At 37.1% G+C, this 11,269-nt stretch overlaps 1 long non-coding RNA gene across 3 annotated transcripts in view; it reads left to right on the top strand.

Annotated features, from left to right (window-relative positions):
- The first annotated feature begins 4,915 nt into the window (after nucleotides 1–4,915).
- LOC308198433 overlaps nucleotides 4,916–11,269 on the top strand; it is a 211,888-nt gene continuing 205,534 nt past the window's right edge. For all 3 annotated transcript variants that reach the window (XR_013953909.1, XR_013953910.1, XR_013953911.1), the window contains exons 1-2: nucleotides 4,916–5,003; nucleotides 5,413–10,590. This is a non-coding gene — a long non-coding RNA (uncharacterized lncRNA). The remainder of the gene's footprint in view (nucleotides 5,004–5,412; nucleotides 10,591–11,269) is intronic.

The raw sequence follows: 11,269 nt of genomic DNA, 5'->3' as shown, positions 1-11,269 counted from the left end.
GATTTCTGAAGTTTAGGTATAAAAATTAAAGGGATTTTGACTAGACAGTAAAAGACTTTAGATTGAAATGAAGAGAAGGAAAATAAAAAAGTTTAATTCACGATCTTATAATTCTGCTGAAACAGATCAAGCAAGAGAACATAAACTGTTAAATGCTAAAGTAAGGATTTTAAAATCAATGGAGTGTTTAATAGAATTCAGTACAATGCATGTAAAATGGGGGAAATGTGGCAACAGGCAAATATGGAATGAGTAAAAGCTTGAATGCAGGTTGGTTACATAATTAAAACTACACAAGAAAACGAAAATGTCAATAATCCAACCAAGAAGGCACACAAATATAGATTGGTGTCTCACTATCAAGGAAAAAAGTTATTAACAAACCAAAGCAAACCTAAACTTGGAAAACAGAGGGCATTGTGGGAAGCACATTAAAAAAAAAAATCTAAAATTCTCTAATTCTCTAAGCAGGCAATTACAGCAGGTTTTTTTTTTTTTTTGATGACCTTGTCATAGACCTGGAGGTCTGAGACTGAGAAGCTGGCAAAGATGTCTTAATGCAAGACACTGATATTTTGGCAAAGAGGTAAAAGTCTCAGTTATAGACATGTTGAATACAGACAAATCCTTCTTATCATGGAACTTGTCTTCATCACAGAAAGAAATGATCATTCTTTTCCAGTCACTGATTCATTGTTGTGCCTTTCCTGTATGCCCAAACAGGCTGTTTTTTCCTGTGTTCTAGCTGACCCCTTTGATATCAACAACTGCAAAACTGGAATTTATCATGGGCAATGAGATCCAGCTGTCTTGTCATGCTGACATCAATTGTGTTCCCATTCAGCTGCTGTTGTTATGGGAGCATGGCTAATGGTCCCAATATAGTTCACCTGACTCTTGTCTGATGTAGCACTATGAATAAGCAGCATCCTCATCTGAGTTGGGGCATATCAGCACAGTAGCAGTTATATTCTAAGACTGTTCTGTGTTTACAGAGAAAGAAATGTGGATAATCATGAGAGTTTTAGGAATTAAAATATCTTTGCAAATTAGAGATTTGAAGAATATCTATTTTCCTAAATAATGGGGTGCTTAAAAAGAAGCAGTTAGACTAAAGGAGTCTGGGTTTTATTTTAGAAGTCAATGATGTGTCATACCTTTTTAGAAAAATTTGATTAATTCAAAATCTTACAGTAACAAAACAGGCAGAAATGGATAGAAACCCAGTCAGCTGTTCACTTCATCATACATTAATCCCTCTCTGAATGAGGAGCATCACATGTAATTTTGGGTGACATCACATAAGCTAGGGCTTACTGGTCTGCTCTTCTCTTAAATGGCAATGGGCTTGTAACAATTTGCTCCATTTAATTTATTTCACCAGAAAAGTCCTGGATCCAGCAACTGGCTCTAGGAATATGGGGTCAGCTAAAGGAGACTGGTTTTGTCTGAATTCAGATCTAAAAGCTCAGCTTTGGTGTGTATTCTTTGATGCCTGATGAATGTTGAACTTGCACAATGGCCTTCTCTGCAGGGCCATCAAGCACACCTCTGGGGCATTGGCTGTTTTCACAGCCCTTTCACAACAGTGATATTGGGAGACCTTTAACTTCAGCCACATTTGTGGAGAACACTCCAACAGATTCCAAAGATAAGGATGGACTGGACCCCATCACCACCCCCAGACACTTGTGCTGAAAGCAATTACATGCACACCATAGCTGAACTTCTGCCTGATGATTAGAAGCAGTGCATGATTTCCTTATCACACTTTGCTTGTGCACACAGCTTTTGCTTTACTTATTAAACTGTCTTTATCTCAACCTATGAGTTTTTTCCCTTTTACCCTTCCAATTCCCTTCTCCATCCCACCTTGGGGGAGTGAGCAAGAATCTGTGTGGTGCTTAGCTGCCTATTGGGGTTAACCCACAACAGCAGTTTAACCTAAAACTAACAAATTTTATCTCCTTTCTAAAAAAAAAAATAAAATAATAATATATGTTATACATCATATACACTTCTTTTTTCCTCAAACTGAAAAACAAGTAAAAGCTTCATCCTTTCCCTCCCTCTCCCTGCCCAGCTCTACGTATCTCCATCCATTTTCACATTGCTATTACCTATTTTAATCCATCCATATTAATCCTGTGGTGACCTTCAATGATTTCTGTGCAGTGAGTCCCTGAGATGAGCCTGCACATTTAGGATGATTTGTAGGATTGTCTTTTCTATTTCTTGCCGATGTCCTCAAAGGAAAATAATATTTTGCCCCAAGAAGCATGAAAATACGTTTTCCTGACAGGTAGAGAGAGAACATTTTTGTTATGATTGACAAAAGTCTCAACAGATATGAGGATAAAAAAAAAAGAAAAAAAAAAGATGAAATTGGGATGCAAACATATTTAAAAGAGGATAGATCTATTTGCTGCACAAGTGGAAGTGCCTATACTATGGGCCTGTTTCTGTTGGCATGGTTATTTAACAGTAATTTTGCACGGATATGTTTCTGATCTCACTTGCATGCATACTGTAACATTAGCATATCAAAGCTTCTCCTTTAAGGCTCATGAATCACCCTGGCATGATTACTGCACATAAGAACAGAGACGGGCACTGATATAGGGGACTCTGTACCTTAGGGACTTCACTGCTGACAGCTGTGGGTAAGGCTCCAAGAGTGGGAAGCCATAGGATAAACTAATATGGATTTACAGTGGAAAGGGGCTAAGATACAGTGAAGTTACTGAGGGACAAAAGCAGGCAGTTATGATGCCTGTAGAACTCCATTCACACTAGAAATGTAGTGTTTGTGTAGCTTTCAATTAAAATGTGTTTTCCTTACATGTACGCACACAGAATTACACATTAATTTGATGTATCTCCTAATCTAGGAACGAACCATGAATTTAAAACAAAACAAAATAAAAAAACAGCTATAACAGTAAACAGCTACATATACTTTAAGTTGAAAAACATCATTTGCACCCTGTTTCCCCTGGGTGAAGAGCAAGAACCAGGCGGAGTACCCAATCAGCATTGCCAGCAACACAGTATTTTAGCAGTCCAAGGCCAGTTCCAGCTGAGCAAAGGACCTGTGCTTTCTTTTCAGAGATGGGAAAGGTGGAAGGGTGCAAACAGAATGGGGGAGAAGAGGTCTTGTTTCTCTTTGTACTACCCCATTGTGGCTGCTTTGCCAGGATGCTCCAGTGAAAGTATTCAGGCTGCACACAGGTTCAGACTGCCCTTAAGAACAGTCCCTTAATGTTGGCCATATATATTGTATGTGTAGTGTCTTTGACTGCAGTGAGTTACTCTTGCATCTGAGTACTATTTAACCAGCAAGAATGTCAAAGTCTGGCTATTACTGACTTTTAATTCATGTTTGATCAAAGCCCCACTGATACATCTATCAAACTTCCTGCTAACTTAATCCCTGCTACTCTCATTCCAAGTAACTGATTCCATTCCCCCTGTTATGTTCAGCCTGTTGTAAACACCAGCACTTCCTGTAACTCTGTTTTTTATTGTTTTTTTTTTTTTACCCTTCTGTTTAGTAATCTCCCAGCATTTTTCCATGACAAATGCGTTCATGTTGCTGGAAAGCTTCATGCTTATTGCTTTTGTCATTTAAGCCCTTCTAGCACTGTTGCCCTCTATTATCTTCTCGGTTGCATAGTTGTACTGAACTAATACTCATCTGTCTGGATTTTCATGCTTCCTTTTTGTATGTTTCTACCTGATTTCCCACAATTTACAGATTGGTATTATTAGCAGATTATTAGATATAATAATTACCTGTGATGAATTAGTCTGTTTCTCAGGTTAAAGAGCTATCTCTTAATTGCATGAAAGTTTGCTCTCTTTTATTCACAATTTACTAAATAATTTGACTAGATGATGGTTTGATGTATGGATTCTGTTAAACTTATGTCTGTAGGCCAACTGTGAGGTAAGACTTGAAAATCATTCTCAGAGCCGAGCCATGTGACAGATCCTCAGGCAAAAATCTACTTGAATCTTTTCAAAGATTCTTCTGGAGTCTTCCTACAAAGTGTGAGCATAACATCTTAATCCTCATCATTTTATAATTTATTCTTTTATGGTTGTGCAATAATGGTTATGCCGTAAGAATGACTACAACTTTTATTTTGGTGAACAGCGAAGTTCTAAAATTGTTTCAAAGACAACAGAGTGTTCTTAAACTGGGGGTTTGGTTGTGGAGACGTATTTATATTTATACATCTGTAATACCATTATTTTTATATTATTATTTGGGGGAAGCAGGTGATCAACGAGCACGTATTGGAAATATGTAAACCTCTCTATAAATAATGATTAGGATTAAAAAGGATTAAAAACAATTTTAAAAGCCAGCAAAACAAACAAACAAAGAAAAAACCACATTATTACAACTGGATTTTGAGACAAATCATGTGTTTGTTTGTTTGTTTTTTTTTTCTTTTGTATCTGCAGTGGCTAGAATGAAAGTCTTCATGATTGATGTTAGCTTTCAATTTGATGACTTGTTCCAGTTTCTGTCACAATATTTGACTGATGTATGAGTGCATTGTGTTTTGTTGTGTTTTTTTTGTAATTCAGTGATGTGTGACAGCATCACTTTGAGATCAGTACAGAAGCAGGGCAACACGTCAGCATGATTCATTTAGTTGTTTTACTGTTAACACTTATCACCATGTTGGTAGAATGATCAGGTAGCTGGCACTAATGTCATTATACAAGGACCATTTTAATCACTCACTGAATCTGTATAATGTTTCAAAGATGTTTTTTGTCCATATTTAAGAAGATAACTTTGCAAAGTTATCCAACGCGTGCCATGAATCAGCAAGAGGGGTGATAACAGCTACAGGCTTCTGGCTTAACATTTTCTCTTTCCTTTGCAGACCACATAGACAGCCTGCCTGATTCAATACAAACCAGACATTCTGCAAACTGCTGAGTCACAAGGACATGCTTGTTTCAGTAACAGCCTTTTGTAAGAAGTGAGTATTCATTAGTCTTCTGCAGCAAACAGACACCTGGTACATGAAGACTACTGATTTGTTCTACTTTTCAGATAGTTTTATTTCCACAGGAATCATGTTATCTGGATTAGAAATTAGCTATTGACATTAAGCAGTAATTCAAATTGTGCAAACAAGGCAGCACTTACAGATGTTGTCTGTGGTTTGAGTCATTGCTACCAAATTTTGTTGTTCCTGGGTCTGTTTTACTTTGGAAGTTTAGATTGCCACTGATGGACTTACCCTTGAGTCTTCTGTGCCAGAAATCACAATGTTAATTCTGGTGTTTTTCAAGATCATTTGGTATCTTCCTGGTTTTTGTTTGTTTATTTGTTTTGCTGTTGTTTTATTTATTTTATTTTGTTGTTGTTTGTTTGTTTTAATCCAGGAAAGTAAGACGCGTCCATTTTTATGGAAGTATTTGCACAAGGCAAGGTTGACGAACAGCTGTAGATAGAATGATCTATCTAAACTGAAAAACTGAAAGAGAAAGGGACAACTTATCTCCTAATTACACTGGGAAGATCTCATAAGTGTCAATTGAATCTTCATTGAGTGTAGGCTAAACAGCAGTCTTTTTGATTAATTTAGGTAGGTGTCACCAGCATGTTCAGGTTTCATTTCAGTTAGCTTCCCCCAGCACAACAAAAAAGCCTGTATGTCTGGGGAAGCAGGGTACCATCTACTTTTAGCTGGTGTGTAAATGACATCACACAGTATTGTCAATCTCCACTGATTTTATGAGCTTCTTTAAGAGATAGTCGCTATAGTCAATGCCACTTGTGAAAGAAGGACAAGTTTTTTATAAACTTTTCACTTCCATGTTGCTATGAATCAGCCTCCCCTTGCTCCTACTTAGTTATAATTAGAAAACAGAGTTTCATTCTGAGCTGCAAGTACACAGCTGATTGCCTGCAATGCCAGAGAGGCTGAGTAGAAACATGCATAAAAACAGCCTGCATTGTAAGGCGTGCGTGAAAACAGCCTGACTCACTGAGAAGTGCAATCCACAGTCCTGAAACTGAGGTCAAACTACTTTTGTAATTTTATTGCTTCACATGAATGAAGGTTTCCCAAACTTTTAAAGAGAAGAGAAGAAATTAGAAGGAGAATTCACTCTATCTTTTTATTTTCTTGTATTTCTTTGCTGCTTCAAAATGTTTATTGATGTTATATTTGGATAACTTGAGGGAAAATTATTTTTCTGTACTTATTTAGAAAAATAATCCTCCAGTAAAGCTTGTCACTATCACTGTATTGGTCAAGACCACCACCAACAACAAACCATTTACTCTAAACTTTCCACTTCTTCCAGTGGTGCGTTCCTGGCTTGGTTTTGTTTTTGTTTTTTCAAAATTCTTGAGGGTGAAGGGGCTCTCCTGTGGCATATAAGAATAACTTTGAGAAGAATATGAGAAAAGTCTGCCTTCATCTGTTTATCGTAATCATTTCAGCAATCCCAAGATGTTCTTGAGTAAATATTTTCTTTAAAATGTTTCATTACTACTATTCTTTTCATGTTCTCTGCAATATGAGTGTTTTTCAGCTATCTCATGTAGCCTCCGTACATATGCATCTCCAGGAAGCATACATTGCACCATTGATCCTTGTTTTGCTCACACCTATAATTCTTTCATGCTTAATAGATTTCATCCATGGATAAGTATTGTTTTAGGCTTTTTGCCAGTGTTTAATCCTATGAGCCAATTTTCTGCATAAGGCAGTTACAGCAGCTCTCTGTGGAGAATATTCTGGCCTTCATTTATATGGAGAGACCTAAACTAGTGAACCTGCATAGATTAATATGTAGAGCTAAAAAGAAGCCTCAAACCACATCTGAAATCTTTTAACTTTTGCAAAATAATTTCCAAGACTACAAACTGCTGAGTTTTTACTTGCCTTTACTTATCACTCTGAGTATGAAGGAAAGAGTCAGTGTTTCTCAGAGAACCTCATCTCTCTGGTTGGGGTGGACCTGGACATCCCTGTGACATGTCTTCCTATTAATTCCTACACTAAAAGAACAAATCAGAAGTTAGAGACCTGAATCTTATCTGCATTTAGTTAACTGTGGACAAAGGGATGCTGGGAACTACATTCTCTGAAAATGAGAGCCAATATGGATTTCCTGTTTTTCTTTTTTTTTCTTTTTTTTTTCCCCACATATATTTATCTTGTGGAAAGGTTTTTTGTTTGTTTGTTTTCCTAGTTACTTTTTAAATTGTTGGCAAAAATGTAGAAGCTGAAATTTGTGTTAGCTTCAGTTACTGACCACTAGGAAGGAAACAATTTTTTTTTTCTGATATTAATGACATGCAGAATTCAACAGAGTCATAAGATGTTATATCACTACTATATTCTAGGTCAGAGATTCCCAACAATTTTGGAGACGTTTTGTTCTTCACTTGTAAGTCCCTTCCAAATCAAGGATGTGCATTTACTGGGTCCTCTGTTTTATTTATTTGTTTGTTTGTTTGTTTGTTTGTTTGTTTTTTTGTACTGTTGACCTAAAGCTCCTTTGTCCTCAAAGCTGTGATATAGCGCATCAGCTGCCAGCAATTTTCTTAAATGGAGTGGGTGAAGAGCAGGACAGTATGTCAGAAACTTATTTAAAGAAAGAAAAAAAAAAGTGACGCTTTTAGTCCCTATAAAGCCAGATGCAAGTTCTTCAGGATTAAAGCCACATTTCCATTGACTTTAATAGAAGTTGGTGAAGCCCAAAATATAAATACTCTATCTATTTATGTTTTATTCTCTCTCTTTTTTTTCTTTTTTTTTTTTCCTGTAGGAATCTCCCCTGTCATATCTAAATTTGGCATCCTGAAAAATATGAACATATTATTCTGAAGTGTTCGTCACCTCCTACACTAGTTTAACAGACCCAGAAGAAACACTTTTTGTAGTGTTATAAAAAAAATAAATCTAATTCCTGGAATAATCTTAACAGCATTTTAATAACATAATTAAGAAAGGGTTTTAGTAGATTAGGGAGAGCAAAACTGCAAGTCAAAAGAGCATTCATTTCAGCAAAAGAGGTGATCAGAGAACCATGAGAGTCTTTGTACAGACGGTAGAGTCATCAAATCAGTCCTTGTTATTGTTAGATCTGGTTACCAGCTTGTGACAAGGCAAATGTGTACAGCAAGGACAGTGGGAGAAGGAGAAGGCCTTTTAATGACTGATCAGAATACAAGGATTTGATACTTTTGAAGTTTTCCCTGTAGCTTGCTGAGATGTCCAGTGGACCTCTAGACTCCAAATTACTTCCAGAAATAATGAAGTTTTTGTGAATTTCTTTAAAGTGTTCTTGTCCTTGGCTCTGCAATATTTCATATTTTTAGCATTTTTTTTTTTCATTAAGTTCTTAGCCAAATGATGTGCAAATGAGCTTTATCACTGTCAGGCAAGTGGTTTGATCTGAAGAGCTTAAAATCTCTGACAAAGTCTCAGAAGCTAAAATGGTGAGGCCATGTCCAACTTTGATCTAAACAGAGGATCTCTGCAGCTGCTCAGAGCCTCTGTGCTCTTTGATGGAGTGAGATAATGCCAGGCAGGGCTGATGTCCTTTTTTCCTCTTCTTCATCCTGAAAAATGTTTATTTGTTTTATTTAGTGCTCACTGTTTCCTCTCGTACAGTTTGTAGACATGTTAGACAAAAATCCACAGAAATTTCTCTCTCTTTTTTTTTTTTCCTAGTACAACTGCCTGACCATTGGAGGGCTAACCAAAAGTTAAAGCCTATTATTTTGGCATTATACATATGCCTCTTGAACACTGACAGGCATGACGCATAAACCACCTGCTGAATATGCCACATATTCCAGAGAACATATTCCTTATAAAGCTTCTTGTAAAATACCACTTTGACTTTTGTTCATTGAAGATAGACTTATTGCCAGCCAAACTTTAAAAAAAAAAAAAAAAAAAAAAAAAAAGATACTGTGAAGAGTGTAAGGATGTATGTAGAAGGAGAATGTCTGCTCCTTTAAGTGTCCTTGCCTTGAACAGCCTGCGTGACCATTCATGTCAGTGTCCTGTCTGCGTGTCTCTGGGATATGTGCTCACCTTTGCTACCTGTTGCACCTTCAAAGGGGAAAGGGGCACCAATGTCCCCCAAACTGGGCAGAGACCCCAGGTCCCCTGGTGCTGGGCTGGGCCCCAGTGGCTGAGCAGCTGGAGGAGGCTATCGCACTCCTCACCTCACTTAACAAAAAGATGACTCATCGCTGTGAGTACACTGACACTTCTATCAGACTTCTAATGAAAAAAAAGAAAATGCTTCCTCACAGTAAAAGAGCAAGAGGAACAGTTTGAATTGTATATGATCTTTGCTCATTGTTATTTTACGAGTTGTTACATGAATGAATCTGCTTCTCTAAATATCAAATTCACAGATGTCCTTTGTTTGTAAAACACTTTGGGAGGAAATACATCAACAAATGCAAGTCATGAGCTAGTAAAACTGTTATTTTTTGTTGAGCTCTAGAAATGTTAAGCAGTGGTTGTTTCATCTGTTATCAGGCTGGATATATGGAGGCTCAGTAACAGGAGGGAACATTAAAAACATACTGTGTTTGAATGGCAGATGTCAAAAGAACCAGAAGCTGTTTCTCTGAAGTTTTACTTTTTTCCCTCTTTTTGAGACAGACAGTAGCACTATGTATTTGTTTCTGTTTGTAAGAATGTTTTGAATCATATCAGTTACTGGGAATATATTAAATGTATTGGTGCCAAATGATTTATTGCAAGAATTATTGATTTCAATGAAGTTTCAGCAGGAGATATGTGTGTGGCTTGTTTGTTCATTCTTTTTATTTGTAGCATTTTTAAAATCTCATGGAAGAAGGGGTTGGTTTTGCTATTGAATAAAATATTTTTATTTTAAGTATTTTAACTGAAAAAATAAAAGTGGATGTTAATTATGGATTACAGTATGCATTTTTTAGGATGTTCAATTTCAACAAAATGAAATTAACTATTTCAATTGTATAGAGATTTATTTTCAGATATAAACCAGTATTGAAACAGCATGATGCTACAAAATGTCATTGTATTTTCTGTTTTCACCAAAAAGGAGGCAAAAGTGAAAAATAGATTGAAAATGTAGTTTCCTACTACCTTTCAAGAAACATTGTTTTCTGGTGTAGTCATGCTGTTTGTATCCGCGGAATCATGATGAATAGCAGTTAACTTTCACTTTGGACACAATAGGATATTCACTCCATATGACCCTTTATAATGTAAGAAACTGCATTAAAGCCCCGACCAAAGTCACAGTACAGCTGGTGGTTTTGCCTCATTTTGTTCGGAGGTGCTAATTGATAACTAGAGGGGGAAGATTGGCTGTTGTTCACAAACAGGAATCAGCAGGATGCTCAGGAAGTCAGTAATTGCATTTTTCTCAAAGAGAAAGTGCCTCCACCTGATGTAGGTACTTGCAAAGCACTGAGGAAGAGCAACAGGCGTTTTGGAAGATAAGCAGCAGAGGATGTTCCTGTACCTTCGGGCCCTGCCACAACCCTAGAATGCTTCCAGATCTGAAATATTTCTTGTTGAGGAGTAGGAGGTCAGAATTGGGTACCAGAAACATTAAAGTAAAAAGTGTATAGGCTGGTGGCTGAGGACCAGCAGCTTTAGGGATCGGTCCAGAAGTGGCAGGCTACATATAGCTGTGAATTCGGCAAAGCTGGTATTAAGGTTGGGGTCTGGACTGAAGTATTATATGTACGAGGGGTGGAAGTGTATTAAAATCTTTGCCTGCGTTACTTTAACCATTCTCTATCCTGCACTCCCAACACTGTTGGCAAGGATTTTCTTTGATTAAGTTACAGGTCAAAATGAACCATTGTAGTTTTAGTAGGATTTGAGTAAAACTCTTTAGAACTAGAGGTTTATTATGTAGTAGTCAGAGGAAGAAATGAGGATGAGCATTTTTCCACTTGGCTCCCACCAGCTGGATTATTTCTAGTTGGCTGATCACGTCTCTTACACCTAGTGATATGAATGATGGGCTTAGTTAAAATGGCATGTGCTTTTTAATTTATTTTCCTTTTTTATTAAGACAATCCAGCAGACTGCTTTATTTTTTCCAAACCACAGCAAGAACATGAGTGAATGCTCCTGGTCCCTGGGGAGCAATCATGCATTTATGCAGACATGCTCCTTAGCCCTTTGTGCCTTCCCCTTTTAATGCAAGGCTTACCAGAATGTACATTGCTGCCTGAGGTTTCTGCACAAGGGATGTG

Source organism: Anser brachyrhynchus, assembly GCF_964034855.1.
Source record: "Anser brachyrhynchus genome assembly, chromosome: 7".
NCBI classification, from domain to species: Eukaryota; Metazoa; Chordata; class Aves; order Anseriformes; family Anatidae; genus Anser; species Anser brachyrhynchus.
Note: the sequence above shows the minus strand (reverse complement) of the source record. Positions and strands in the feature narration are given on the sequence as shown.